The sequence below is a fragment of the Callionymus lyra genome, chromosome 6 (genome assembly GCF_982586985.1).
Source record: "Callionymus lyra chromosome 6, fCalLyr1.hap1.1, whole genome shotgun sequence".
Classification (NCBI taxonomy): Eukaryota; Metazoa; Chordata; class Actinopteri; order Syngnathiformes; family Callionymidae; genus Callionymus; species Callionymus lyra.
Window position 1 is genome coordinate 18401614 of NC_141823.1, and position 20142 is coordinate 18421755.

At 40.9% G+C, this 20142-nt stretch overlaps 93 non-coding genes across 93 annotated transcripts; all 93 read left to right on the forward strand.

Moving 5' to 3' along the window:
* The first annotated feature begins 126 nt into the window (after positions 1-126).
* Positions 127-199, forward strand: trnav-aac (transfer RNA valine (anticodon AAC)). The gene has a single exon. It is a non-coding gene; the product is annotated as a tRNA-Val (tRNA).
* Positions 200-311: 112 nt separating this feature from the next.
* Positions 312-384, forward strand: trnav-cac (transfer RNA valine (anticodon CAC)). The gene has a single exon. It is a non-coding gene; the product is annotated as a tRNA-Val (tRNA).
* A 111-nt stretch (positions 385-495) lies between these two features.
* Positions 496-568, forward strand: trnav-cac (transfer RNA valine (anticodon CAC)). Its single transcript has one exon. It is a non-coding gene; the product is annotated as a tRNA-Val (tRNA).
* Positions 569-679: 111 nt separating this feature from the next.
* Positions 680-752, forward strand: trnav-cac (transfer RNA valine (anticodon CAC)). The gene has a single exon. It is a non-coding gene; the product is annotated as a tRNA-Val (tRNA).
* A 111-nt stretch (positions 753-863) lies between these two features.
* On the forward strand, positions 864-936 carry trnav-aac (transfer RNA valine (anticodon AAC)). The gene has a single exon. It is a non-coding gene; the product is annotated as a tRNA-Val (tRNA).
* A 297-nt stretch (positions 937-1233) lies between these two features.
* trnav-aac (transfer RNA valine (anticodon AAC)) lies at positions 1234-1306 on the forward strand. The gene has a single exon. It is a non-coding gene; the product is annotated as a tRNA-Val (tRNA).
* Positions 1307-1417: 111 nt separating this feature from the next.
* trnav-uac (transfer RNA valine (anticodon UAC)) lies at positions 1418-1490 on the forward strand. Its single transcript has one exon. It is a non-coding gene; the product is annotated as a tRNA-Val (tRNA).
* Positions 1491-1601: 111 nt separating this feature from the next.
* trnav-uac (transfer RNA valine (anticodon UAC)) lies at positions 1602-1674 on the forward strand. The gene has a single exon. It is a non-coding gene; the product is annotated as a tRNA-Val (tRNA).
* A 295-nt stretch (positions 1675-1969) lies between these two features.
* On the forward strand, positions 1970-2042 carry trnav-aac (transfer RNA valine (anticodon AAC)). Its single transcript has one exon. It is a non-coding gene; the product is annotated as a tRNA-Val (tRNA).
* A 112-nt stretch (positions 2043-2154) lies between these two features.
* Positions 2155-2227, forward strand: trnav-cac (transfer RNA valine (anticodon CAC)). Its single transcript has one exon. It is a non-coding gene; the product is annotated as a tRNA-Val (tRNA).
* A 112-nt stretch (positions 2228-2339) lies between these two features.
* trnav-cac (transfer RNA valine (anticodon CAC)) lies at positions 2340-2412 on the forward strand. Its single transcript has one exon. It is a non-coding gene; the product is annotated as a tRNA-Val (tRNA).
* A 111-nt stretch (positions 2413-2523) lies between these two features.
* On the forward strand, positions 2524-2596 carry trnav-cac (transfer RNA valine (anticodon CAC)). Its single transcript has one exon. It is a non-coding gene; the product is annotated as a tRNA-Val (tRNA).
* Positions 2597-2707: 111 nt separating this feature from the next.
* On the forward strand, positions 2708-2780 carry trnav-cac (transfer RNA valine (anticodon CAC)). Its single transcript has one exon. It is a non-coding gene; the product is annotated as a tRNA-Val (tRNA).
* Positions 2781-2891: 111 nt separating this feature from the next.
* trnav-aac (transfer RNA valine (anticodon AAC)) lies at positions 2892-2964 on the forward strand. The gene has a single exon. It is a non-coding gene; the product is annotated as a tRNA-Val (tRNA).
* A 112-nt stretch (positions 2965-3076) lies between these two features.
* trnav-cac (transfer RNA valine (anticodon CAC)) lies at positions 3077-3149 on the forward strand. Its single transcript has one exon. It is a non-coding gene; the product is annotated as a tRNA-Val (tRNA).
* Positions 3150-3260: 111 nt separating this feature from the next.
* trnav-aac (transfer RNA valine (anticodon AAC)) lies at positions 3261-3333 on the forward strand. Its single transcript has one exon. It is a non-coding gene; the product is annotated as a tRNA-Val (tRNA).
* A 111-nt stretch (positions 3334-3444) lies between these two features.
* trnav-cac (transfer RNA valine (anticodon CAC)) lies at positions 3445-3517 on the forward strand. Its single transcript has one exon. It is a non-coding gene; the product is annotated as a tRNA-Val (tRNA).
* A 112-nt stretch (positions 3518-3629) lies between these two features.
* trnav-cac (transfer RNA valine (anticodon CAC)) lies at positions 3630-3702 on the forward strand. The gene has a single exon. It is a non-coding gene; the product is annotated as a tRNA-Val (tRNA).
* Positions 3703-3813: 111 nt separating this feature from the next.
* trnav-aac (transfer RNA valine (anticodon AAC)) lies at positions 3814-3886 on the forward strand. Its single transcript has one exon. It is a non-coding gene; the product is annotated as a tRNA-Val (tRNA).
* Positions 3887-4182: 296 nt separating this feature from the next.
* On the forward strand, positions 4183-4255 carry trnav-aac (transfer RNA valine (anticodon AAC)). The gene has a single exon. It is a non-coding gene; the product is annotated as a tRNA-Val (tRNA).
* Positions 4256-4367: 112 nt separating this feature from the next.
* On the forward strand, positions 4368-4440 carry trnav-cac (transfer RNA valine (anticodon CAC)). The gene has a single exon. It is a non-coding gene; the product is annotated as a tRNA-Val (tRNA).
* Positions 4441-4735: 295 nt separating this feature from the next.
* Positions 4736-4808, forward strand: trnav-cac (transfer RNA valine (anticodon CAC)). The gene has a single exon. It is a non-coding gene; the product is annotated as a tRNA-Val (tRNA).
* Positions 4809-4919: 111 nt separating this feature from the next.
* trnav-uac (transfer RNA valine (anticodon UAC)) lies at positions 4920-4992 on the forward strand. Its single transcript has one exon. It is a non-coding gene; the product is annotated as a tRNA-Val (tRNA).
* Positions 4993-5287: 295 nt separating this feature from the next.
* Positions 5288-5360, forward strand: trnav-uac (transfer RNA valine (anticodon UAC)). Its single transcript has one exon. It is a non-coding gene; the product is annotated as a tRNA-Val (tRNA).
* Positions 5361-5471: 111 nt separating this feature from the next.
* trnav-cac (transfer RNA valine (anticodon CAC)) lies at positions 5472-5544 on the forward strand. Its single transcript has one exon. It is a non-coding gene; the product is annotated as a tRNA-Val (tRNA).
* Positions 5545-5655: 111 nt separating this feature from the next.
* trnav-cac (transfer RNA valine (anticodon CAC)) lies at positions 5656-5728 on the forward strand. The gene has a single exon. It is a non-coding gene; the product is annotated as a tRNA-Val (tRNA).
* Positions 5729-5840: 112 nt separating this feature from the next.
* Positions 5841-5913, forward strand: trnav-cac (transfer RNA valine (anticodon CAC)). The gene has a single exon. It is a non-coding gene; the product is annotated as a tRNA-Val (tRNA).
* A 112-nt stretch (positions 5914-6025) lies between these two features.
* trnav-cac (transfer RNA valine (anticodon CAC)) lies at positions 6026-6098 on the forward strand. The gene has a single exon. It is a non-coding gene; the product is annotated as a tRNA-Val (tRNA).
* Positions 6099-6577: 479 nt separating this feature from the next.
* trnav-aac (transfer RNA valine (anticodon AAC)) lies at positions 6578-6650 on the forward strand. The gene has a single exon. It is a non-coding gene; the product is annotated as a tRNA-Val (tRNA).
* A 112-nt stretch (positions 6651-6762) lies between these two features.
* On the forward strand, positions 6763-6835 carry trnav-cac (transfer RNA valine (anticodon CAC)). The gene has a single exon. It is a non-coding gene; the product is annotated as a tRNA-Val (tRNA).
* A 111-nt stretch (positions 6836-6946) lies between these two features.
* On the forward strand, positions 6947-7019 carry trnav-cac (transfer RNA valine (anticodon CAC)). The gene has a single exon. It is a non-coding gene; the product is annotated as a tRNA-Val (tRNA).
* A 111-nt stretch (positions 7020-7130) lies between these two features.
* Positions 7131-7203, forward strand: trnav-cac (transfer RNA valine (anticodon CAC)). The gene has a single exon. It is a non-coding gene; the product is annotated as a tRNA-Val (tRNA).
* Positions 7204-7314: 111 nt separating this feature from the next.
* Positions 7315-7387, forward strand: trnav-aac (transfer RNA valine (anticodon AAC)). The gene has a single exon. It is a non-coding gene; the product is annotated as a tRNA-Val (tRNA).
* A 297-nt stretch (positions 7388-7684) lies between these two features.
* Positions 7685-7757, forward strand: trnav-aac (transfer RNA valine (anticodon AAC)). Its single transcript has one exon. It is a non-coding gene; the product is annotated as a tRNA-Val (tRNA).
* Positions 7758-7868: 111 nt separating this feature from the next.
* trnav-uac (transfer RNA valine (anticodon UAC)) lies at positions 7869-7941 on the forward strand. Its single transcript has one exon. It is a non-coding gene; the product is annotated as a tRNA-Val (tRNA).
* Positions 7942-8052: 111 nt separating this feature from the next.
* trnav-uac (transfer RNA valine (anticodon UAC)) lies at positions 8053-8125 on the forward strand. Its single transcript has one exon. It is a non-coding gene; the product is annotated as a tRNA-Val (tRNA).
* Positions 8126-8420: 295 nt separating this feature from the next.
* On the forward strand, positions 8421-8493 carry trnav-aac (transfer RNA valine (anticodon AAC)). Its single transcript has one exon. It is a non-coding gene; the product is annotated as a tRNA-Val (tRNA).
* Positions 8494-8605: 112 nt separating this feature from the next.
* trnav-cac (transfer RNA valine (anticodon CAC)) lies at positions 8606-8678 on the forward strand. The gene has a single exon. It is a non-coding gene; the product is annotated as a tRNA-Val (tRNA).
* Positions 8679-8790: 112 nt separating this feature from the next.
* On the forward strand, positions 8791-8863 carry trnav-cac (transfer RNA valine (anticodon CAC)). The gene has a single exon. It is a non-coding gene; the product is annotated as a tRNA-Val (tRNA).
* A 111-nt stretch (positions 8864-8974) lies between these two features.
* trnav-cac (transfer RNA valine (anticodon CAC)) lies at positions 8975-9047 on the forward strand. Its single transcript has one exon. It is a non-coding gene; the product is annotated as a tRNA-Val (tRNA).
* A 111-nt stretch (positions 9048-9158) lies between these two features.
* On the forward strand, positions 9159-9231 carry trnav-cac (transfer RNA valine (anticodon CAC)). The gene has a single exon. It is a non-coding gene; the product is annotated as a tRNA-Val (tRNA).
* Positions 9232-9342: 111 nt separating this feature from the next.
* On the forward strand, positions 9343-9415 carry trnav-aac (transfer RNA valine (anticodon AAC)). The gene has a single exon. It is a non-coding gene; the product is annotated as a tRNA-Val (tRNA).
* Positions 9416-9527: 112 nt separating this feature from the next.
* trnav-cac (transfer RNA valine (anticodon CAC)) lies at positions 9528-9600 on the forward strand. The gene has a single exon. It is a non-coding gene; the product is annotated as a tRNA-Val (tRNA).
* Positions 9601-9711: 111 nt separating this feature from the next.
* Positions 9712-9784, forward strand: trnav-aac (transfer RNA valine (anticodon AAC)). The gene has a single exon. It is a non-coding gene; the product is annotated as a tRNA-Val (tRNA).
* Positions 9785-9895: 111 nt separating this feature from the next.
* On the forward strand, positions 9896-9968 carry trnav-cac (transfer RNA valine (anticodon CAC)). The gene has a single exon. It is a non-coding gene; the product is annotated as a tRNA-Val (tRNA).
* A 112-nt stretch (positions 9969-10080) lies between these two features.
* On the forward strand, positions 10081-10153 carry trnav-cac (transfer RNA valine (anticodon CAC)). The gene has a single exon. It is a non-coding gene; the product is annotated as a tRNA-Val (tRNA).
* A 111-nt stretch (positions 10154-10264) lies between these two features.
* Positions 10265-10337, forward strand: trnav-aac (transfer RNA valine (anticodon AAC)). The gene has a single exon. It is a non-coding gene; the product is annotated as a tRNA-Val (tRNA).
* A 296-nt stretch (positions 10338-10633) lies between these two features.
* trnav-aac (transfer RNA valine (anticodon AAC)) lies at positions 10634-10706 on the forward strand. Its single transcript has one exon. It is a non-coding gene; the product is annotated as a tRNA-Val (tRNA).
* A 112-nt stretch (positions 10707-10818) lies between these two features.
* trnav-cac (transfer RNA valine (anticodon CAC)) lies at positions 10819-10891 on the forward strand. Its single transcript has one exon. It is a non-coding gene; the product is annotated as a tRNA-Val (tRNA).
* Positions 10892-11186: 295 nt separating this feature from the next.
* On the forward strand, positions 11187-11259 carry trnav-cac (transfer RNA valine (anticodon CAC)). Its single transcript has one exon. It is a non-coding gene; the product is annotated as a tRNA-Val (tRNA).
* A 111-nt stretch (positions 11260-11370) lies between these two features.
* Positions 11371-11443, forward strand: trnav-uac (transfer RNA valine (anticodon UAC)). The gene has a single exon. It is a non-coding gene; the product is annotated as a tRNA-Val (tRNA).
* A 295-nt stretch (positions 11444-11738) lies between these two features.
* On the forward strand, positions 11739-11811 carry trnav-uac (transfer RNA valine (anticodon UAC)). Its single transcript has one exon. It is a non-coding gene; the product is annotated as a tRNA-Val (tRNA).
* Positions 11812-11922: 111 nt separating this feature from the next.
* trnav-cac (transfer RNA valine (anticodon CAC)) lies at positions 11923-11995 on the forward strand. Its single transcript has one exon. It is a non-coding gene; the product is annotated as a tRNA-Val (tRNA).
* A 111-nt stretch (positions 11996-12106) lies between these two features.
* Positions 12107-12179, forward strand: trnav-cac (transfer RNA valine (anticodon CAC)). Its single transcript has one exon. It is a non-coding gene; the product is annotated as a tRNA-Val (tRNA).
* Positions 12180-12291: 112 nt separating this feature from the next.
* Positions 12292-12364, forward strand: trnav-cac (transfer RNA valine (anticodon CAC)). Its single transcript has one exon. It is a non-coding gene; the product is annotated as a tRNA-Val (tRNA).
* Positions 12365-12476: 112 nt separating this feature from the next.
* On the forward strand, positions 12477-12549 carry trnav-cac (transfer RNA valine (anticodon CAC)). The gene has a single exon. It is a non-coding gene; the product is annotated as a tRNA-Val (tRNA).
* A 479-nt stretch (positions 12550-13028) lies between these two features.
* trnav-aac (transfer RNA valine (anticodon AAC)) lies at positions 13029-13101 on the forward strand. Its single transcript has one exon. It is a non-coding gene; the product is annotated as a tRNA-Val (tRNA).
* A 112-nt stretch (positions 13102-13213) lies between these two features.
* trnav-cac (transfer RNA valine (anticodon CAC)) lies at positions 13214-13286 on the forward strand. Its single transcript has one exon. It is a non-coding gene; the product is annotated as a tRNA-Val (tRNA).
* Positions 13287-13397: 111 nt separating this feature from the next.
* trnav-cac (transfer RNA valine (anticodon CAC)) lies at positions 13398-13470 on the forward strand. The gene has a single exon. It is a non-coding gene; the product is annotated as a tRNA-Val (tRNA).
* A 111-nt stretch (positions 13471-13581) lies between these two features.
* trnav-cac (transfer RNA valine (anticodon CAC)) lies at positions 13582-13654 on the forward strand. The gene has a single exon. It is a non-coding gene; the product is annotated as a tRNA-Val (tRNA).
* A 111-nt stretch (positions 13655-13765) lies between these two features.
* trnav-uac (transfer RNA valine (anticodon UAC)) lies at positions 13766-13838 on the forward strand. Its single transcript has one exon. It is a non-coding gene; the product is annotated as a tRNA-Val (tRNA).
* Positions 13839-14133: 295 nt separating this feature from the next.
* On the forward strand, positions 14134-14206 carry trnav-uac (transfer RNA valine (anticodon UAC)). Its single transcript has one exon. It is a non-coding gene; the product is annotated as a tRNA-Val (tRNA).
* A 111-nt stretch (positions 14207-14317) lies between these two features.
* trnav-cac (transfer RNA valine (anticodon CAC)) lies at positions 14318-14390 on the forward strand. Its single transcript has one exon. It is a non-coding gene; the product is annotated as a tRNA-Val (tRNA).
* A 111-nt stretch (positions 14391-14501) lies between these two features.
* On the forward strand, positions 14502-14574 carry trnav-aac (transfer RNA valine (anticodon AAC)). Its single transcript has one exon. It is a non-coding gene; the product is annotated as a tRNA-Val (tRNA).
* A 112-nt stretch (positions 14575-14686) lies between these two features.
* On the forward strand, positions 14687-14759 carry trnav-cac (transfer RNA valine (anticodon CAC)). The gene has a single exon. It is a non-coding gene; the product is annotated as a tRNA-Val (tRNA).
* Positions 14760-14870: 111 nt separating this feature from the next.
* trnav-cac (transfer RNA valine (anticodon CAC)) lies at positions 14871-14943 on the forward strand. The gene has a single exon. It is a non-coding gene; the product is annotated as a tRNA-Val (tRNA).
* Positions 14944-15054: 111 nt separating this feature from the next.
* Positions 15055-15127, forward strand: trnav-cac (transfer RNA valine (anticodon CAC)). Its single transcript has one exon. It is a non-coding gene; the product is annotated as a tRNA-Val (tRNA).
* A 111-nt stretch (positions 15128-15238) lies between these two features.
* trnav-cac (transfer RNA valine (anticodon CAC)) lies at positions 15239-15311 on the forward strand. The gene has a single exon. It is a non-coding gene; the product is annotated as a tRNA-Val (tRNA).
* A 111-nt stretch (positions 15312-15422) lies between these two features.
* trnav-cac (transfer RNA valine (anticodon CAC)) lies at positions 15423-15495 on the forward strand. The gene has a single exon. It is a non-coding gene; the product is annotated as a tRNA-Val (tRNA).
* Positions 15496-15606: 111 nt separating this feature from the next.
* On the forward strand, positions 15607-15679 carry trnav-cac (transfer RNA valine (anticodon CAC)). Its single transcript has one exon. It is a non-coding gene; the product is annotated as a tRNA-Val (tRNA).
* Positions 15680-15791: 112 nt separating this feature from the next.
* Positions 15792-15864, forward strand: trnav-cac (transfer RNA valine (anticodon CAC)). Its single transcript has one exon. It is a non-coding gene; the product is annotated as a tRNA-Val (tRNA).
* Positions 15865-15975: 111 nt separating this feature from the next.
* Positions 15976-16048, forward strand: trnav-aac (transfer RNA valine (anticodon AAC)). The gene has a single exon. It is a non-coding gene; the product is annotated as a tRNA-Val (tRNA).
* Positions 16049-16160: 112 nt separating this feature from the next.
* On the forward strand, positions 16161-16233 carry trnav-cac (transfer RNA valine (anticodon CAC)). Its single transcript has one exon. It is a non-coding gene; the product is annotated as a tRNA-Val (tRNA).
* Positions 16234-16344: 111 nt separating this feature from the next.
* On the forward strand, positions 16345-16417 carry trnav-aac (transfer RNA valine (anticodon AAC)). The gene has a single exon. It is a non-coding gene; the product is annotated as a tRNA-Val (tRNA).
* A 112-nt stretch (positions 16418-16529) lies between these two features.
* Positions 16530-16602, forward strand: trnav-cac (transfer RNA valine (anticodon CAC)). Its single transcript has one exon. It is a non-coding gene; the product is annotated as a tRNA-Val (tRNA).
* Positions 16603-16713: 111 nt separating this feature from the next.
* On the forward strand, positions 16714-16786 carry trnav-cac (transfer RNA valine (anticodon CAC)). The gene has a single exon. It is a non-coding gene; the product is annotated as a tRNA-Val (tRNA).
* A 111-nt stretch (positions 16787-16897) lies between these two features.
* On the forward strand, positions 16898-16970 carry trnav-cac (transfer RNA valine (anticodon CAC)). Its single transcript has one exon. It is a non-coding gene; the product is annotated as a tRNA-Val (tRNA).
* Positions 16971-17081: 111 nt separating this feature from the next.
* Positions 17082-17154, forward strand: trnav-cac (transfer RNA valine (anticodon CAC)). The gene has a single exon. It is a non-coding gene; the product is annotated as a tRNA-Val (tRNA).
* Positions 17155-17265: 111 nt separating this feature from the next.
* Positions 17266-17338, forward strand: trnav-uac (transfer RNA valine (anticodon UAC)). Its single transcript has one exon. It is a non-coding gene; the product is annotated as a tRNA-Val (tRNA).
* Positions 17339-17622: 284 nt separating this feature from the next.
* On the forward strand, positions 17623-17695 carry trnav-uac (transfer RNA valine (anticodon UAC)). Its single transcript has one exon. It is a non-coding gene; the product is annotated as a tRNA-Val (tRNA).
* A 111-nt stretch (positions 17696-17806) lies between these two features.
* trnav-cac (transfer RNA valine (anticodon CAC)) lies at positions 17807-17879 on the forward strand. Its single transcript has one exon. It is a non-coding gene; the product is annotated as a tRNA-Val (tRNA).
* Positions 17880-17990: 111 nt separating this feature from the next.
* trnav-cac (transfer RNA valine (anticodon CAC)) lies at positions 17991-18063 on the forward strand. Its single transcript has one exon. It is a non-coding gene; the product is annotated as a tRNA-Val (tRNA).
* A 112-nt stretch (positions 18064-18175) lies between these two features.
* On the forward strand, positions 18176-18248 carry trnav-cac (transfer RNA valine (anticodon CAC)). Its single transcript has one exon. It is a non-coding gene; the product is annotated as a tRNA-Val (tRNA).
* A 111-nt stretch (positions 18249-18359) lies between these two features.
* trnav-aac (transfer RNA valine (anticodon AAC)) lies at positions 18360-18432 on the forward strand. Its single transcript has one exon. It is a non-coding gene; the product is annotated as a tRNA-Val (tRNA).
* Positions 18433-18543: 111 nt separating this feature from the next.
* Positions 18544-18616, forward strand: trnav-aac (transfer RNA valine (anticodon AAC)). The gene has a single exon. It is a non-coding gene; the product is annotated as a tRNA-Val (tRNA).
* Positions 18617-18727: 111 nt separating this feature from the next.
* On the forward strand, positions 18728-18800 carry trnav-cac (transfer RNA valine (anticodon CAC)). Its single transcript has one exon. It is a non-coding gene; the product is annotated as a tRNA-Val (tRNA).
* Positions 18801-18911: 111 nt separating this feature from the next.
* trnav-cac (transfer RNA valine (anticodon CAC)) lies at positions 18912-18984 on the forward strand. Its single transcript has one exon. It is a non-coding gene; the product is annotated as a tRNA-Val (tRNA).
* A 111-nt stretch (positions 18985-19095) lies between these two features.
* trnav-cac (transfer RNA valine (anticodon CAC)) lies at positions 19096-19168 on the forward strand. Its single transcript has one exon. It is a non-coding gene; the product is annotated as a tRNA-Val (tRNA).
* Positions 19169-19279: 111 nt separating this feature from the next.
* trnav-aac (transfer RNA valine (anticodon AAC)) lies at positions 19280-19352 on the forward strand. The gene has a single exon. It is a non-coding gene; the product is annotated as a tRNA-Val (tRNA).
* A 112-nt stretch (positions 19353-19464) lies between these two features.
* Positions 19465-19537, forward strand: trnav-cac (transfer RNA valine (anticodon CAC)). Its single transcript has one exon. It is a non-coding gene; the product is annotated as a tRNA-Val (tRNA).
* A 111-nt stretch (positions 19538-19648) lies between these two features.
* On the forward strand, positions 19649-19721 carry trnav-aac (transfer RNA valine (anticodon AAC)). The gene has a single exon. It is a non-coding gene; the product is annotated as a tRNA-Val (tRNA).
* A 111-nt stretch (positions 19722-19832) lies between these two features.
* Positions 19833-19905, forward strand: trnav-cac (transfer RNA valine (anticodon CAC)). The gene has a single exon. It is a non-coding gene; the product is annotated as a tRNA-Val (tRNA).
* Positions 19906-20016: 111 nt separating this feature from the next.
* Positions 20017-20089, forward strand: trnav-cac (transfer RNA valine (anticodon CAC)). Its single transcript has one exon. It is a non-coding gene; the product is annotated as a tRNA-Val (tRNA).
* Positions 20090-20142: the final 53 nt, after the last annotated feature.

Sequence of the window (20142 nt, forward strand, 5' to 3'; positions counted from 1 at the left end):
AACTGGGTGGAAACATCTTTTTAACATTGGAACACGAAGGGCTCAAAGTGTTACGTTTCATCTTAGTAACACTTATACTTTCCTTAAAGATAAAGTTTGTAACCTCCAATTTCTTACTGTCAGTTTGTGTCCATAGTGTAGTGGTTATCACGTTTGCCTAACACGCAAAAGGTCCCCAGTTCGAGACTGGGTGGGAACATCTTTTTTAACTCTGGTCCACGATGGGCTCAAGGTGTTACGCTTCATCTTAGTAACACTTGTACTTTCCTTAAAGATAAAGTTGTTAACCTCCAATCTCTTCCTCTCAGCTTGTTTCCATAGTGTAGTGGTTATCACATTTGCCTCACACGCAAAAGGTCCCCAGTTCGAAACTGGGTGGAAACATCTTTTTAACACTGGACCACGAAGGGCTCAATGTGTTACGCTTCATCTTAGTAACACTTATACTTTCCTTAAAGATAAAGTTTTTAACCTCCAATCTCTTACTATCAGCTTGTTTCCATAGTGTAGTGGTTATCACGTTTGCCTCACACGCAAAAGGTCCCCAGTTCGAAACTGGGTGGAAACATCTTTTTAACACTGGTCCACGAAGGGCTCGAGGTGTTACGCTTCATCTTAGTAACACTTGTACTTTCCTTAAAGATAAAGTTTTTAACCTCCAATCTCCTACTATCAGCTTGTTTCCATAGTGTAGTGGTTATCACGTTTGCCTCACACGCAAAAGGTCCCCAGTTCGAAACTGGGTGGAAACATCTTTTTAACACTGGTCCACGAAGGGCTCGAGGTGTTACACTTCATCTTGGTAACACTTTTACTTTCCTTGAAGATAAAGTTTGTAACCTCCAATTTATTACTGTCAGTTTGTTTCCATAGTGTAGTGGTTATCACGTTTGCCTAACACGCAAAAGGTCCCCAGTTCGAGACTGGGTGGAAACATCTTTTTTAACTCTGGTCCACGATGGGCTCAAGGTGTTACGCTTCATCTTAGTAACACTTGTACTTTCCTTAAAGATAAAGTTGTTAACCTCCAATCTCTTCCTCTCAGCTTGTTTCCATAGTGTAGTGGTTATCACATTTGCCTCACACGCAAAAGGTTTCCCAGTTCAAAACTGGGTGGAAACATCTTTTTAACATTGGACCACGAAGGGCTCGAGGTGTTACGCTTCATCTTAGTAACACTTATACTTTCCTTAAAGATAAACTTTGTAACCTCCAAACTTCTACTGTCAGCTTGTTTCCATAGTGTAGTGGTTATCACGTTTGCCTAACACGCAAAAGGTCCCCAGTTCAAAACTGGGTGGAAACATCTTTTTAACACTGGACCACGAAGGGCTCAATGTGTTACGCTTCATCTTAGTAACACTTATACTTTCCTTAAAGATAAACTTTGTAACCTCCAAACTTCTACTGTCAGCTTGTTTCCATAGTGTAGTGGTTATCACATTTGCCTTACACGCAAAAGGTCCCCAGTTCGAAACTGGATGGAAACATCTTTTTAACACTGGACCACAAAGGGCTCAATGTGTTATGCTTCATCTTAGTAACACTTATACTTTCCTTAAAGATAAACTTTGTAACCTCCAAACTTCTACTGTCATCTTGTTTCCATAGTGTAGTGGTTATCACGTTTGCCTTACACGCAAAAGGTCCCCAGTTCGAAACTGGGTGGAAACATCTTTTTAACACTGGACCACGAAGGGCTCAAAGTGTTACGCTTCATCTTATTAACACTTATACTTTCCTTAAAGATAAAGTTTTTAACCTCCAATCTCTTACTATCAGCTTGTTTACATAGTGTAGTGGTTATCACGTTTGCCTCACACGCAAAAGGTCGCCAATTCGAAACTGGGTGGAAACATCTTTTTAACACTGGTCCATGAAGGGCTCGAGGTGTTACGCTTCATCTTGGTAACACTTATACTTTCCTTAAAGATAAAGTTTGTAACCTCCAATTTGCTACTGTCAGTTTGTTTCCATAGTGTAGTGGTTATCACGTTTGCCTAACACGCAAAAGGTCCCCAGTTCGAAACTGGGTGGAAACATCTTTTTAACACTGGACCACGAAGGGCTCAAGGTTTTTACGCTTCATCTTAGTAACACTTATACTTTCCTTAAAGATAAAGTTTTTAACCTCCAATCTCTTCCTCTCAGCTTGTTTCCATAGTGTAGTGGTTATCACATTTGCCTCACACGCAAAAGGTCCCCAGTTCGAGACTGGGTGGAAACATCTTTTTTAACTCTGGTCCACGATGGGCTCAAGGTGTTACGCTTCATCTTAGTAACACTTGTACTTTCCTTAAAGATAAAGTTGTTAACCTCCAATCTCTTCCTCTCAGCTTGTTTCCATAGTGTAGTGGTTATCACATTTGCCTCACACGCAAAAGGTCCCCAGTTCAAAACTGGGTGGAAACATCTTTTTAACATTGGACCACGAAGGGCTCGAAGTGTTACGCTTCATCTTAGTAACACTTATACTTTCCTTAAAGATAAAGTTTGTAACCTCCAATTTGCTACTGTCAGTTTGTTTCCATAGTGTAGTGGTTATCACGTTTGCCTCACACGCAAAAGGTCCCCAGTTCGAAACTGGGTGGAAACATCTTTTTAACACTGGACCACGAAGGGCTCAATGTGTTACGCTTCATCTTAGTAACACTTTTACTTTCCTTAAAGATAAAGTTTTTAACCTCCAATCTCTTACTATCAGCTTGTTTCCATAGTGTAGTGGTTATCACGTTTGCCTCACACGCAAAAGGTCCCCAGTTCGAAACTGGGTGGAAACATCTTTTTAACACTGGTCCACGAAGTGCTCGAGGTGTTACACTTCATCTTGGTAACACTTTTACTTTCCTTGAAGATAAAGTTTGTAACCTCCAATTTATTACTTTCAGTTTGTTTCCATAGTGTAGTGGTTATCACGTTTGCCTAACACGCAAAAGGTCCCCAGTTCGAAACTGGGTGGAAACATCTTTTTAACACTGGACCACGAAGGGCTCAAGGTTTTTACGCTTCATCTTAGTAACACTTATACTTTCCTTAAAGATAAAGTTTTTAACCTCCAATCTCTTACTATCAGCTTGTTTCCATAGTGTAGTGGTTATCACGTTTGCCTCACACGCAAAAGGTCCCCAGTTCGAAACTGGGTGGAAACATCTTTTTAACACTGGTCCACGAAGGGCTCGAGGTGTTACACTTCATCTTGGTAACACTTGTACTTTCCTTGAAGATGAAGTTTGTAACCTCCAATTTGTTACTGTCAGTTTGTTTCCATAGTGTAGTGGTTATTACGTTTCCCTAACACGCAAAAGGTCCCCAGTTCGAAACTGGGTGGAAACATCTTTTTAACACTGGTCCATGAAGGGCTCGAGGTGTTACGCTTCATCTTAGTAACACTTGTACTTTCCTTAAAGATAAAGTTGTTAACCTCCAATCTCTTCCTCTCAGCTTGTTTCCATAGTGTAGTGGTTATCACATTTGCCTCACACGCAAAAGGTCCCCAGTTCGAGACTGGGTGGAAACATCTTTTTTAACTCTGGTCCACGATGGGCTCAAGGTGTTACGCTTCATCTTAGTAACACTTGTACTTTCCTTAAAGATAAAGTTGTTAACCTCCAATCTCTTCCTCTCAGCTTGTTTCCATAGTGTAGTGGTTATCACATTTGCCTCACACGCAAAAGGTCCCCAGTTCAAAACTGGGTGGAAACATCTTTTTAACATTGGACCACGAAGGGCTCAAAGTGTTACGCTTCATCTTAGTAACACTTATACTTTCCTTAAAGATAAAGTTTGCAACCTCCAATTTGTTACTGTCAGTTTGTTTCCATAGTGTAGTGGTTATCACGTTTGCCTAACACGCAAAAGGTCCCCAGTTCGAAACTGGGCGGAAACATCTTTTTAACACTGGACCACGAAGGGCTCAAGGTTTTACGCTTCATCTTAGTAACACTTGTACTTTCCTTAAAGATAAAGTTGTTAACCTCCAATCTCTTCCTCTCAGCTTGTTTCCATAGTGTAGTGGTTATCACGTTTGCCTCACACGCAAAAGGTTTCCCAGTTCAAAACTGGGTGGAAACATCTTTTTAACATTGGACCACGAAGGGCTCAAAGTGTTACGTTTCATCTTAGTAACACTTATACTTTCCTTAAAGATAAAGTTTGTAACCTCCAATTTCTTACTGTCAGTTTGTTTCCATAGTGTAGTGGTTATCACGTTTGCCTAACACGCAAAAGGTCCCCAGTTCGAGACTGGGTGGGAACATCTTTTTTAACTCTGGTCCACGATGGGCTCAAGGTGTTACGCTTCATCTTAGTAACACTTGTACTTTCCTTAAAGATAAAGTTGTTAACCTCCAATCTCTTCCTCTCAGCTTGTTTCCATAGTGTAGTGGTTATCACATTTGCCTCACACGCAAAAGGTCCCCAGTTCGAAACTGGGTGGAAACATCTTTTTAACACTGGACCACGAAGGGCTCAATGTGTTACGCTTCATCTTAGTAACACTTATACTTTCCTTAAAGATAAAGTTTTTAACCTCCAATCTCTTACTATCAGCTTGTTTCCATAGTGTAGTGGTTATCACGTTTCCCTCACACGCAAAAGGTCCCCAGTTCGAAACTGGGTGGAAACATCTTTTTAACACTGGTCCACGAAGGTCTCGAGGTGTTACACTTCATCTTGGTAACACTTTTACTTTCCTTGAAGATAAAGTTTGTAACCTCCAATTTATTACTTTCAGTTTGTTTCCATAGTGTAGTGGTTATCACATTTGCCTCACACGCAAAAGGTCCCCAGTTCGAAACTGGGTGGAAACATCTTTTTAACACTGGTCCATGAAGGGCTCGAGGTGTTACGCTTCATCTTAGTAACACTTGTACTTTCCTTAAAGATAAACTTTGTAACCTGCAATCTCTTCCTATCAGCTTCTTTCCATAGTGTAGTGGTTATCACGTTTGCCTTACACGCAAAAGGTCCCCAGTTCGAAACTGGGTGGAAACATCTTTTTAACACTGGACCACGAAGGGCTCAAAGTGTTACGCTTCATCTTATTAACACTTATACTTTCCTTAAAGATGAACTTTGTAACCTCCAAACTTCTACTGTCAGCTTGTTTCCATAGTGTAGTGGTTATCACGTTTGCCTCACACGCAAAACGTCCCCAGTTCGAAACTGGGTCGAAACATCTTTTTAACACTGGACCACGAAGGGCTCAATGTGTTACGCTTCATCTTAATAACACTTATACTTTCCTTAAAGATAAACTTTGTAACCTCCAAACTTCTACTGTCAGCTTGTTTCCATAGTGTAGTGGTTATCACATTTGCCTTACATGCAAAAGGTCCCCAGTTCGAAACTGGGTGGAAACATCTTTTTAACACTGGACCACGAAGGGCTCAAGTTGTTACGCTTCATCCTAGTAACACTTATACTTTCCTTAAAGATAAAATTTTTAACCTCCAATCTCTTCCTATCAGCTTGTTTCCATAGTGTAGTGGTTATCACGTTTGCCTCACACGCAAAAGGTCCCCAGTTCGAAACTGGGTGGAAACATCTTTTTAACTCTGGTCCATGAAGGGCTCGAGGTGTTACGCTTCATCTTAGTAACACTTGTACTTTCCTTAAAGATAAAGTTGTTAACCTCCAATCTCTTCCTCTCAGCTTGTTTCCATAGTGTAGTGGTTATCACATTTGCCTCACACGCAAAAGGTCCCCAGTTCGAGACTGGGTGGAAACATCTTTTTTAACTCTGGTCCACGATGGGCTCAAGGTGTTACGCTTCATCTTAGTAACACTTGTACTTTCCTTAAAGATAAAGTTGTTAACCTCCAATCTCTTCCTCTCAGCTTGTTTCCATAGTGTAGTGGTTATCACATTTGCCTCACACGCAAAAGGTCCCCAGTTCGAGACTGGGTGGAAACATCTTTTTTAACTCTGGTCCACGATGGGCTCAAGGTGTTACGCTTCATCTTAGTAACACTTGTACTTTCCTTAAAGATAAAGTTGTTAACCTCCAATCTCTTCCTCTCAGCTTGTTTCCATAGTGTAGTGGTTATCACATTTGCCTCACACGCAAAAGGTCCCCAGTTCAAAACTGGGTGGAAACATCTTTTTAACATTGGACCACGAAGGGCTCAAAGTGTTACGCTTCATCTTAGTAACACTTATACTTTCCTTAAAGATAAAGTTTGCAACCTCCAATTTGTTACTGTCAGTTTGTTTCCATAGTGTAGTGGTTATCACGTTTGCCTAACACGCAAAAGGTCCCCAGTCTAAACTGGGCGGAAACATCTTTTTAACACTGGACCACGAAGGGCTCAAGGTTTTACGCTTCATCTTAGTAACACTTATACTTTCCTTAAAGATAAAGTTTGTAACCTCCAATCTCTTCCTCTCAGCTTGTTTCCATAGTGTAGTGGTTATCACGTTTGCCTCACACGCAAAAGGTTTCCCAGTTCAAAACTGGGTGGAAACATCTTTTTAACATTGGAACACGAAGGGCTCAAAGTGTTACGTTTCATCTTAGTAACACTTATACTTTCCTTAAAGATAAAGTTTGTAACCTCCAATTTCTTACTGTCAGTTTGTGTCCATAGTGTAGTGGTTATCACGTTTGCCTAACACGCAAAAGGTCCCCAGTTCGAGACTGGGTGGGAACATCTTTTTTAACTCTGGTCCACGATGGGCTCAAGGTGTTACGCTTCATCTTAGTAACACTTGTACTTTCCTTAAAGATAAAGTTGTTAACCTCCAATCTCTTCCTCTCAGCTTGTTTCCATAGTGTAGTGGTTATCACATTTGCCTCACACGCAAAAGGTCCCCAGTTCGAAACTGGGTGGAAACATCTTTTTAACACTGGACCACGAAGGGCTCAATGTGTTACGCTTCATCTTAGTAACACTTATACTTTCCTTAAAGATAAAGTTTTTAACCTCCAATCTCTTACTATCAGCTTGTTTCCATAGTGTAGTGGTTATCACGTTTGCCTCACACGCAAAAGGTCCCCAGTTCGAAACTGGGTGGAAACATCTTTTTAACACTGGTCCACGAAGGGCTCGAGGTGTTACGCTTCATCTTAGTAACACTTGTACTTTCCTTAAAGATAAAGTTTTTAACCTCCAATCTCCTACTATCAGCTTGTTTCCATAGTGTAGTGGTTATCACGTTTGCCTCACACGCAAAAGGTCCCCAGTTCGAAACTGGGTGGAAACATCTTTTTAACACTGGTCCACGAAGGGCTCGAGGTGTTACACTTCATCTTGGTAACACTTTTACTTTCCTTGAAGATAAAGTTTGTAACCTCCAATTTATTACTGTCAGTTTGTTTCCATAGTGTAGTGGTTATCACGTTTGCCTAACACGCAAAAGGTCCCCAGTTCGAGACTGGGTGGAAACATCTTTTTTAACTCTGGTCCACGATGGGCTCAAGGTGTTACGCTTCATCTTAGTAACACTTGTACTTTCCTTAAAGATAAAGTTGTTAACCTCCAATCTCTTCCTCTCAGCTTGTTTCCATAGTGTAGTGGTTATCACATTTGCCTCACACGCAAAAGGTTTCCCAGTTCAAAACTGGGTGGAAACATCTTTTTAACATTGGACCACGAAGGGCTCGAGGTGTTACGCTTCATCTTAGTAACACTTATACTTTCCTTAAAGATAAACTTTGTAACCTCCAAACTTCTACTGTCAGCTTGTTTCCATAGTGTAGTGGTTATCACGTTTGCCTAACACGCAAAAGGTCCCCAGTTCAAAACTGGGTGGAAACATCTTTTTAACACTGGACCACGAAGGGCTCAATGTGTTACGCTTCATCTTAGTAACACTTATACTTTCCTTAAAGATAAACTTTGTAACCTCCAAACTTCTACTGTCAGCTTGTTTCCATAGTGTAGTGGTTATCACATTTGCCTTACACGCAAAAGGTCCCCAGTTCGAAACTGGATGGAAACATCTTTTTAACACTGGACCACAAAGGGCTCAATGTGTTATGCTTCATCTTAGTAACACTTATACTTTCCTTAAAGATAAACTTTGTAACCTCCAAACTTCTACTGTCATCTTGTTTCCATAGTGTAGTGGTTATCACGTTTGCCTTACACGCAAAAGGTCCCCAGTTCGAAACTGGGTGGAAACATCTTTTTAACACTGGACCACGAAGGGCTCAAAGTGTTACGCTTCATCTTATTAACACTTATACTTTCCTTAAAGATAAAGTTTTTAACCTCCAATCTCTTACTATCAGCTTGTTTACATAGTGTAGTGGTTATCACGTTTGCCTCACACGCAAAAGGTCGCCAATTCGAAACTGGGTGGAAACATCTTTTTAACACTGGTCCATGAAGGGCTCGAGGTGTTACGCTTCATCTTGGTAACACTTATACTTTCCTTAAAGATAAAGTTTGTAACCTCCAATTTGCTACTGTCAGTTTGTTTCCATAGTGTAGTGGTTATCACGTTTGCCTAACACGCAAAAGGTCCCCAGTTCGAAACTGGGTGGAAACATCTTTTTAACACTGGACCACGAAGGGCTCAAGGTTTTTACGCTTCATCTTAGTAACACTTATACTTTCCTTAAAGATAAAGTTTTTAACCTCCAATCTCTTCCTCTCAGCTTGTTTCCATAGTGTAGTGGTTATCACATTTGCCTCACACGCAAAAGGTCCCCAGTTCGAGACTGGGTGGAAACATCTTTTTTAACTCTGGTCCACGATGGGCTCAAGGTGTTACGCTTCATCTTAGTAACACTTGTACTTTCCTTAAAGATAAAGTTGTTAACCTCCAATCTCTTCCTCTCAGCTTGTTTCCATAGTGTAGTGGTTATCACATTTGCCTCACACGCAAAAGGTCCCCAGTTCAAAACTGGGTGGAAACATCTTTTTAACATTGGACCACGAAGGGCTCGAAGTGTTACGCTTCATCTTAGTAACACTTATACTTTCCTTAAAGATAAAGTTTGTAACCTCCAATTTGCTACTGTCAGTTTGTTTCCATAGTGTAGTGGTTATCACGTTTGCCTCACACGCAAAAGGTCCCCAGTTCGAAACTGGGTGGAAACATCTTTTTAACACTGGACCACGAAGGGCTCAATGTGTTACGCTTCATCTTAGTAACACTTTTACTTTCCTTAAAGATAAAGTTTTTAACCTCCAATCTCTTACTATCAGCTTGTTTCCATAGTGTAGTGGTTATCACGTTTGCCTCACACGCAAAAGGTCCCCAGTTCGAAACTGGGTGGAAACATCTTTTTAACACTGGTCCACGAAGTGCTCGAGGTGTTACACTTCATCTTGGTAACACTTTTACTTTCCTTGAAGATAAAGTTTGTAACCTCCAATTTATTACTTTCAGTTTGTTTCCATAGTGTAGTGGTTATCACGTTTGCCTAACACGCAAAAGGTCCCCAGTTCGAAACTGGGTGGAAACATCTTTTTAACACTGGACCACGAAGGGCTCAAGGTTTTTACGCTTCATCTTAGTAACACTTATACTTTCCTTAAAGATAAAGTTTTTAACCTCCAATCTCTTACTATCAGCTTGTTTCCATAGTGTAGTGGTTATCACGTTTGCCTCACACGCAAAAGGTCCCCAGTTCGAAACTGGGTGGAAACATCTTTTTAACACTGGTCCACGAAGGGCTCGAGGTGTTACACTTCATCTTGGTAACACTTGTACTTTCCTTGAAGATGAAGTTTGTAACCTCCAATTTGTTACTGTCAGTTTGTTTCCATAGTGTAGTGGTTATTACGTTTCCCTAACACGCAAAAGGTCCCCAGTTCGAAACTGGGTGGAAACATCTTTTTAACACTGGTCCATGAAGGGCTCGAGGTGTTACGCTTCATCTTAGTAACACTTGTACTTTCCTTAAAGATAAAGTTGTTAACCTCCAATCTCTTCCTCTCAGCTTGTTTCCATAGTGTAGTGGTTATCACATTTGCCTCACACGCAAAAGGTCCCCAGTTCGAGACTGGGTGGAAACATCTTTTTTAACTCTGGTCCACGATGGGCTCAAGGTGTTACGCTTCATCTTAGTAACACTTGTACTTTCCTTAAAGATAAAGTTGTTAACCTCCAATCTCTTCCTCTCAGCTTGTTTCCATAGTGTAGTGGTTATCACATTTGCCTCACACGCAAAAGGTCCCCAGTTCAAAACTGGGTGGAAACATCTTTTTAACATTGGACCACGAAGGGCTCAAAGTGTTACGCTTCATCTTAGTAACACTTATACTTTCCTTAAAGATAAAGTTTGCAACCTCCAATTTGTTACTGTCAGTTTGTTTCCATAGTGTAGTGGTTATCACGTTTGCCTAACACGCAAAAGGTCCCCAGTTCGAAACTGGGCGGAAACATCTTTTTAACACTGGACCACGAAGGGCTCAAGGTTTTACGCTTCATCTTAGTAACACTTGTACTTTCCTTAAAGATAAAGTTGTTAACCTCCAATCTCTTCCTCTCAGCTTGTTTCCATAGTGTAGTGGTTATCACGTTTGCCTCACACGCAAAAGGTTTCCCAGTTCAAAACTGGGTGGAAACATCTTTTTAACATTGGACCACGAAGGGCTCAAAGTGTTACGTTTCATCTTAGTAACACTTATACTTTCCTTAAAGATAAAGTTTGTAACCTCCAATTTCTTACTGTCAGTTTGTTTCCATAGTGTAGTGGTTATCACGTTTGCCTAACACGCAAAAGGTCCCCAGTTCGAGACTGGGTGGGAACATCTTTTTTAACTCTGGTCCACGATGGGCTCAAGGTGTTACGCTTCATCTTAGTAACACTTGTACTTTCCTTAAAGATAAAGTTGTTAACCTCCAATCTCTTCCTCTCAGCTTGTTTCCATAGTGTAGTGGTTATCACATTTGCCTCACACGCAAAAGGTCCCCAGTTCGAAACTGGGTGGAAACATCTTTTTAACACTGGACCACGAAGGGCTCAATGTGTTACGCTTCATCTTAGTAACACTTATACTTTCCTTAAAGATAAAGTTTTTAACCTCCAATCTCTTACTATCAGCTTGTTTCCATAGTGTAGTGGTTATCACGTTTCCCTCACACGCAAAAGGTCCCCAGTTCGAAACTGGGTGGAAACATCTTTTTAACACTGGTCCACGAAGGTCTCGAGGTGTTACACTTCATCTTGGTAACACTTTTACTTTCCTTGAAGATAAAGTTTGTAACCTCCAATTTATTACTTTCAGTTTGTTTCCATAGTGTAGTGGTTATCACATTTGCCTCACACGCAAAAGGTCCCCAGTTCGAAACTGGGTGGAAACATCTTTTTAACACTGGTCCATGAAGGGCTCGAGGTGTTACGCTTCATCTTAGTAACACTTGTACTTTCCTTAAAGATAAACTTTGTAACCTGCAATCTCTTCCTATCAGCTTCTTTCCATAGTGTAGTGGTTATCACGTTTGCCTTACACGCAAAAGGTCCCCAGTTCGAAACTGGGTGGAAACATCTTTTTAACACTGGACCACGAAGGGCTCAAAGTGTTACGCTTCATCTTATTAACACTTATACTTTCCTTAAAGATGAACTTTGTAACCTCCAAACTTCTACTGTCAGCTTGTTTCCATAGTGTAGTGGTTATCACGTTTGCCTCACACGCAAAACGTCCCCAGTTCGAAACTGGGTCGAAACATCTTTTTAACACTGGACCACGAAGGGCTCAATGTGTTACGCTTCATCTTAATAACACTTATACTTTCCTTAAAGATAAACTTTGTAACCTCCAAACTTCTACTGTCAGCTTGTTTCCATAGTGTAGTGGTTATCACATTTGCCTTACATGCAAAAGGTCCCCAGTTCGAAACTGGGTGGAAACATCTTTTTAACACTGGACCACGAAGGGCTCAAGTTGTTACGCTTCATCCTAGTAACACTTATACTTTCCTTAAAGATAAAATTTTTAACCTCCAATCTCTTCCTATCAGCTTGTTTCCATAGTGTAGTGGTTATCACGTTTGCCTCACACGCAAAAGGTCCCCAGTTCGAAACTGGGTGGAAACATCTTTTTAACTCTGGTCCATGAAGGGCTCGAGGTGTTACGCTTCATCTTAGTAACACTTGTACTTTCCTTAAAGATAAAGTTGTTAACCTCCAATCTCTTCCTCTCAGCTTGTTTCCATAGTGTAGTGGTTATCACATTTGCCTCACACGCAAAAGGTCCCCAGTTCGAGACTGGGTGGAAACATCTTTTTTAACTCTGGTCCACGATGGGCTCAAGGTGTTACGCTTCATCTTAGTAACACTTGTACTTTCCTTAAAGATAAAGTTGTTAACCTCCAATCTCTTCCTCTCAGCTTGTTTCCATAGTGTAGTGGTTATCACATTTGCCTCACACGCAAAAGGTCCCCAGTTCGAGACTGGGTGGAAACATCTTTTTTAACTCTGGTCCACGATGGGCTCAAGGTGTTACGCTTCATCTTAGTAACACTTGTACTTTCCTTAAAGATAAAGTTGTTAACCTCCAATCTCTTCCTCTCAGCTTGTTTCCATAGTGTAGTGGTTATCACATTTGCCTCACACGCAAAAGGTCCCCAGTTCAAAACTGGGTGGAAACATCTTTTTAACATTGGACCACGAAGGGCTCAAAGTGTTACGCTTCATCTTAGTAACACTTATACTTTCCTTAAAGATAAAGTTTGCAACCTCCAATTTGTTACTGTCAGTTTGTTTCCATAGTGTAGTGGTTATCACGTTTGCCTAACACGCAAAAGGTCCCCAGTCTAAACTGGGCGGAAACATCTTTTTAACACTGGACCACGAAGGGCTCAAGGTTTTACGCTTCATCTTAGTAACACTTATACTTTCCTTAAAGATAAAGTTTGTAACCTCCAATCTCTTCCTCTCAGCTTGTTTCCATAGTGTAGTGGTTATCACGTTTGCCTCACACGCAAAAGGTTTCCCAGTTCAAAACTGGGTGGAAACATCTTTTTAACATTGGAACACGAAGGGCTCAAAGTGTTACGTTTCATCTTAGTAACACTTATACTTTCCTTAAAGATAAAGTTTGTAACCTCCAATTTCTTACTGTCAGTTTGTGTCCATAGTGTAGTGGTTATCACGTTTGCCTAACACGCAAAAGGTCCCCAGTTCGAGACTGGGTGGGAACATCTTTTTTAACTCTGGTCCACGATGGGCTCAAGGTGTTACGCTTCATCTTAGTAACACTTGTACTTTCCTTAAAGATAAAGTTGTTAACCTCCAATCTCTTCCTCTCAGCTTGTTTCCATAGTGTAGTGGTTATCACATTTGCCTCACACGCAAAAGGTCCCCAGTTCGAAACTGGGTGGAAACATCTTTTTAACACTGGACCACGAAGGGCTCAATGTGTTACGCTTCATCTTAGTAACACTTATACTTTCCTTAAAGATAAAGTTTTTAACCTCCAATCTCTTACTATCAGCTTGTTTCCATAGTGTAGTGGTTATCACGTTTGCCTCACACGCAAAAGGTCCCCAGTTCGAAACTGGGTGGAAACATCTTTTTAACACTGGTCCACGAAGGGCTCGAGGTGTTACACTTCATCTTGGTAACACTTTTACTTTCCTTGAAGATAAAGTTTGTAACCTCCAATTTATTACTTTCAGTTTGTTTCCATAGTGTAGTGGTTATCACATTTGCCTCACACGCAAAAGGTCCCCAGTTCGAAACTGGGTGGAAACATCTTTTTAACACTGGTCCATGAAGGGCTCGAGGTGTTACGCTTCATCTTAGTAACACTTGTACTTTCCTTAAAGATAAACTTTGTAACCTGCAATCTCTTCCTATCAGCTTCTTTCCATAGTGTAGTGGTTATCACGTTTGCCTTACACGCAAAAGGTCCCCAGTTCGAAACTGGGTGGAAACATCTTTTTAACACTGGACCACGAAGGGCTCAAAGTGTTACGCTTCATCTTATTAACACTTATACTTTCCTTAAAGATGAACTTTGTAACCTCCAAACTTCTACTGTCAGCTTGTTTCCATAGTGTAGTGGTTATCACGTTTGCCTCACACGCAAAACGTCCCCAGTTCGAAACTGGGTCGAAACATCTTTTTAACACTGGACCACGAAGGGCTCAATGTGTTACGCTTCATCTTAATAACACTTATACTTTCCTTAAAGATAAACTTTGTAACCTCCAAACTTCTACTGTCAGCTTGTTTCCATAGTGTAGTGGTTATCACATTTGCCTTACATGCAAAAGGTCCCCAGTTCGAAACTGGGTGGAAACATCTTTTTAACACTGGACCACGAAGGGCTCAAGTTGTTACGCTTCATCCTAGTAACACTTATACTTTCCTTAAAGATAAAATTTTTAACCTCCAATCTCTTCCTATCAGCTTGTTTCCATAGTGTAGTGGTTATCACGTTTGCCTCACACGCAAAAGGTCCCCAGTTCGAAACTGGGTGGAAACATCTTTTTAACTCTGGTCCATGAAGGGCTCGAGGTGTTACGCTTCATCTTGGTAACACTTATACTTTCCTTAAAGATAAAGTTTGTAACCTCCAATTTGCTACTGTCAGTTTGTTTCCATAGTGTAGTGGTTATCACGTTTGCCTAACACGCAAAAGGTCCCCAGTTCGAGACTGGGTGGAAACATCTTTTTTAACTCTGGTCCACGATGGGCTCAAGGTGTTACGCTTCATCTTAGTAACACTTGTACTTTCCTTAAAGATAAAGTTGTTCACCTCCAATCTCTTCCTCTCAGCTTGTTTCCATAGTGTAGTGGTTATCACATTTGCCTCACACGCAAAAGGTCCCCAGTTCAAAACTGGGTGGAAACATCTTTTTAACATTGGACCACGAAGGGCTCGAAGTGTTACGCTTCATCTTAGTAACATTTATACTTTCCTTAAAGATAAAGTTTGTAACCTCCAATTTGTTACTGTCAGTTTGTTTCCATAGTGTAGTGGTTATCACGTTTGCCTCACACGCAAAAGGTCCCCAGTTCGAAACTGGGTGGAAACATCTTTTTAACACTGGACCACGAAGGGCTCAATGTGTTACGCTTCATCTTAGTAACACTTCTACTTTCCTTAAAGATAAAGTTTTTAACCTCCAATCTCTTACTATCAGCTTGTTTCCATAGTGTAGTGGTTATCACGTTTGCCTCACACGCAAAAGGTCCCCAGTTCGAAACTGGGTGGAAACATCTTTTTAACACTGGTCCACGAAGTGCTCGAGGTGTTACACTTCATCTTGGTAACACTTTTACTTTCCTTGAAGATAAAGTTTGTAACCTCCAATTTATTACTTTCAGTCTGTTTCCATAGTGTAGTGGTTATCACGTTTGCCTCACACGCAAAAGGTCCCCAGTTCAAAACTGGGTGGAAACATCTTTTTAACATTGGACCACGAAGGGCTCGAAGTGTTACGCTTCATCTTAGTAACATTTATACTTTCCTTAAAGATAAAGTTTGTAACCTCCAATTTGTTACTGTCAGTTTGTTTCCATAGTGTAGTGGTTATCACGTTTGCCTCACACGCAAAAGGTCCCCAGTTCGAAACTGGGTGGAAACATCTTTTTAACACTGGACCACGAAGGGCTCAATGTGTTACGCTTCATCTTAGTAACACTTGTACTTTCCTTAAAGATAAAGTTGTTAACCTCCAATCTCTTCCTCTCAGCTTGTTTCCATAGTGTAGTGGTTATCACATTTGCCTCACACGCAAAAGGTCCCCAGTTCGAGACTGGGTGGAAACATCTTTTTTAACTCTGGTCCACGATGGGCTCAAGGTGTTACGCTTCATCTTAGTAACACTTGTACTTTCCTTAAAGATAAAGTTGTTAACCTCCAATCTCTTCCTCTCAGCTTGTTTCCATAGTGTAGTGGTTATCACATTTGCCTCACACGCAAAAGGTCCCCAGTTCGAAACTGGGTGGAAACATCTTTTTAACACTGGTCCACGAAGTGCTCGAGGTGTTACACTTCATCTTGGTAACACTTTTACTTTCCTTGAAGATAAAGTTTGTAACCTCCAATTTATTACTTTCAGTTTGTTTCCATAGTGTAGTGGTTATCACGTTTGCCTAACACGCAAAAGGTCCCCAGTTCGAAACTGGGTGGAAACATCTTTTTAACACTGGACCACGAAGGGCTCAAGGTTTTTACGCTTCATCTTAGTAACACTTATACTTTCCTTAAAGATAAAGTTTTTAACCTCCAATCTCTTACTATCAGCTTGTTTCCATAGTGTAGTGGTTATCACGTTTGCCTCACACGCAAAAGGTCCCCAGTTCGAAACTGGGTGGAAACATCTTTTTAACACTGGTCCATGAAGGGCTCGAGGTGTTACGCTTCATCTTAGTAACACTTGTACTTTCCTTAAAGATAAACTTTGTAACCTGCAAACTCTTCCTATCAGCTTGTTTCCATAGTGTAGTGGTTATCACGTTTGCCTAACACGCAAAAGGTCCCCAGTTCGAGACTGGGTGGGAACATCTTTTTTAACTCTGGTCCACGATGGGCTCAAGGTGTTACGCTTCATCTTAGTAACACTTGTACTTTCCTTAAAGATAAAGTTGTTAACCTCCAATCTCTTCCTCTCAGCTTGTTTCCATAGTGTAGTGGTTATCACATTTGCCTCACACGCAAAAGGTCCCCAGTTCGAAACTGGGTGGAAACATCTTTTTAACACTGGACCACGAAGGGCTCAATGTGTTACGCTTCACCTTAGTAACACTTATACTTTCCTTAAAGATAAAGTTTTTAACCTCCAATCTCTTACTATCAGCTTGTTTCCATAGTGTAGTGGTTATCACGTTTGCCTCACACGCAAAAGGTCCCCAGTTCGAAACTGGGTGGAAACATCTTTTTAACACTGGTCCACGAAGGTCTCGAGGTGTTACACTTCATCTTGGTAACACTTTTACTTTCCTTGAAGATAAAGTTTGTAACCTCCAATTTATTACTTTCAGTTTGTTTCCATAGTGTAGTGGTTATCACATTTGCCTCACACGCAAAAGGTCCCCAGTTCGAAACTGGGTGGAAACATCTTTTTAACACTGGTCCATGAAGGGCTCGAGGTGTTACGCTTCATCTTAGTAACACTTGTACTTTCCTTAAAGATAAACTTTGTAACCTGCAATCTCTTCCTATCAGCTTGTTTCCATAGTGTAGTGGTTATCACGTTTGCCTCACACGCAAAAGGTCCCCAGTTCGAAACTGGGTGGAAACATCATTTTAACACTGGACCACGAAGGGCTCAAAGTGTTACACTTCATCTTGGTAACACATGTACTGTCCTTGTAGATAAAGTTTGTAACCTCCAATTTGTTACTGTCAGTTTGTTTCCATAGTGTAGTGGTTATCACGTTTGCCTTACACGCAAAAGGTCCCCAGTTCGAAACTGGGTGGAAACATCTTTTTAACACTGGACCACGAAGGGCTCAAAGTGTTACGCTTCATCTTATTAACACTTATACTTTCCTTAAAGATAAACTTTGTAACCTCCAAACTTCTACTGTCAGCTTGTTTCCATAGTGTAGTGGTTATCACGTTTGCCTCACACGCAAAACGTCCCTGGGTCGAAACATCTTTTTAACACTGGACCACGAAGGGCTCAATGTGTTACGCTTCATCTTAGTAACACTTATACTTTCCTTAAAGATAAACTTTGTAACCTCCAAACTTCTACTGTCATCTTGTTACCATAGTGTAGTGGTTATCACGTTTGCCTTACATGCAAAAGGTCCCCAGTTCGAAACTGGGTGGAAACATCTTTTTAACACTGGACCACGAAGGGCTCAAGTTGTTACGCTTCATCCTAGTAACACTTATACTTTCCTTAAAGATAAAATTTTTAACCTCCAATCTCTTCCTATCAGCTTGTTTCCATAGTGTAGTGGTTATCACGTTTGCCTCACACGCAAAAGGTCCCCAGTTCGAAACTGGGTGGAAACATCTTTTTAACACGGGTCCATGAAGGGCTCGAGGTGTTACGCTTCATCTTGGTAACACTTATACTTTCCTTAAAGATAAAGTTTGTAACCTCCAATTCGCTACTGTCAGTTTGTTTCCATAGTGTAGTGGTTATCACGTTTGCCTCACACGCAAAAGGTCCCCAGTTCGAGACTGGGTGGAAACATCTTTTTTAACTCTGGTCCACGATGGGCTCAAGGTGTTACGCTTCATCTTAGTAACACTTGTACTTTCCTTAAAGATAAAGTTGTTAACCTCCAATCTCTTCCTCTCAGCTTGTTTCCATAGTGTAGTGGTTATCACATTTGCCTCACACGCAAAAGGTCCCCAGTTCAAAACTGGGTGGAAACATCTTTTTAACATTGGACCACGAAGGGCTCGAAGTGTTACGCTTCATCTTAGTAACACTTATACTTTCCTTAAAGATAAAGTTTGTAACCTCCAATTTATTACTTTCAGTTTGTTTCCATAGTGTAGTGGTTATCACGTTTGCCTAACACGCAAAAGGTCCCCAGTTCGAAACTGGGTGGAAACATCTTTTTAACACTGGTCCACGAAGGGCTCGAGGTGTTACACTTCATCTTGGTAACACTTGTACTTTCCTTGAAGATGAAGTTTGTAACCTCCAATTTGTTACTGTCAGTTTGTTTCCATAGTGTAGTGGTTATTACGTTTCCCTAACACGCAAAAGGTCCCCAGTTCGAAACTGGGTGGAAACATCTTTTTAACACTGGTCCATGAAGGGCTCGAGGTGTTACGCTTCATCTTAGTAACACTTGTACTTTCCTTAAAGATAAAGTTGTTAACCTCCAATCTCTTCCTCTCAGCTTGTTTCCATAGTGTAGTGGTTATCACATTTGCCTCACACGCAAAAGGTCCCCAGTTCAAAACTGGGTGGAAACATCTTTTTAACATTGGACCACGAAGGGCTCGAAGTGTTACGCTTCATCTTAGTAACATTTATACTTTCCTTAAAGATAAAGTTTGTAACCTCCAATTTGTTACTGTCAGTTTGTTTCCATAGTGTAGTGGTTATCACGTTTGCCTCACACGCAAAAGGTCCCCAGTTCGAAACTGGGTGGAAACATCTTTTTAACACTGGACCACGAAGGGCTCAATGTGTTACGCTTCATCTTAGTAACACTTATACTTTCCTTAAAGATAAAGTTTTTAACCTCCAATCTCTTACTATCAGCTTGTTTCCATAGTGTAGTGGTTATCACGTTTGCCTCACACGCAAAAGGTCCCCAGTTCGAAACTGGGTGGAAACATCTTTTTAACACTGGTCCACGAAGTGCTCGAGGTGTTACACTTCAGCTTGGTAACACTTTTACTTTCCTTGAAGATAAAGTTTGTAACCTCCAATTTATTACTTTCAGTTTGTTTCCATAGTGTAGTGGTTATCACGTTTGCCTAACACGCAAAAGGTCCCCAGTTCGAAACTGGGTGGAAACATCTTTTTAACACTGGACCACGAAGGGCTCAAGGTTTTTACGCTTCATCTTAGTAACACTTATACTTTCCTTAAAGATAAAGTTTTTAACCTCCAATCTCTTACTATCAGCTTGTTTCCATAGTGTAGTGGTTATCACGTTTGCCTCACACGCAAAAGGTCCCCAGTTCGAAACTGGGTGGAAACATCTTTTTAACACTGGTCCACGAAGGCCTCGAGGTGTTACACTTCATCTTGGTAACACTTGTACTTTCCTTGAAGATGAAGTTTGTAACCTCCAATTTGTTACTGTCAGTTTGTTTCCATAGTGTAGTGGTTATCACGTTTGCCTAACACGCAAAAGGTCCCCAGTTCGAAACTGGGTGGAAACATCTTTTTAACACTGGTCCATGAAGGGCTCGAGGTGTTACGCTTCATCTTAGTAACACTTGTACTTTCCTTAAAGATAAACTTTGTAACCTGCAATCTCTTCCTATCAGCTTGTTTCCATAGTGTAGTGGTTATCACGTTTGCCTCACACGCAAAAGGTCCCCAGTTCGAAACTGGGTGGAAACATCTTTTTAACACTGGACCACGAAGGGCTCAAAGTGTTACACTTCATCTTGGTAACACATGTACTTTCCTTGTAGATAAAGTTTGTAACCTCCAATTTGTTACTGTCAGTTTGTTTCCATAGTGTAGTGGTTATCACGTTTGCCTCACACGCAAAAGGTCCCCAGTTCGAAACTGGGTGGAAACTTCTTTTTAACACTGGTCCATGAAGGGCTCGAGGTGTTACGCTTCATCTTAGTA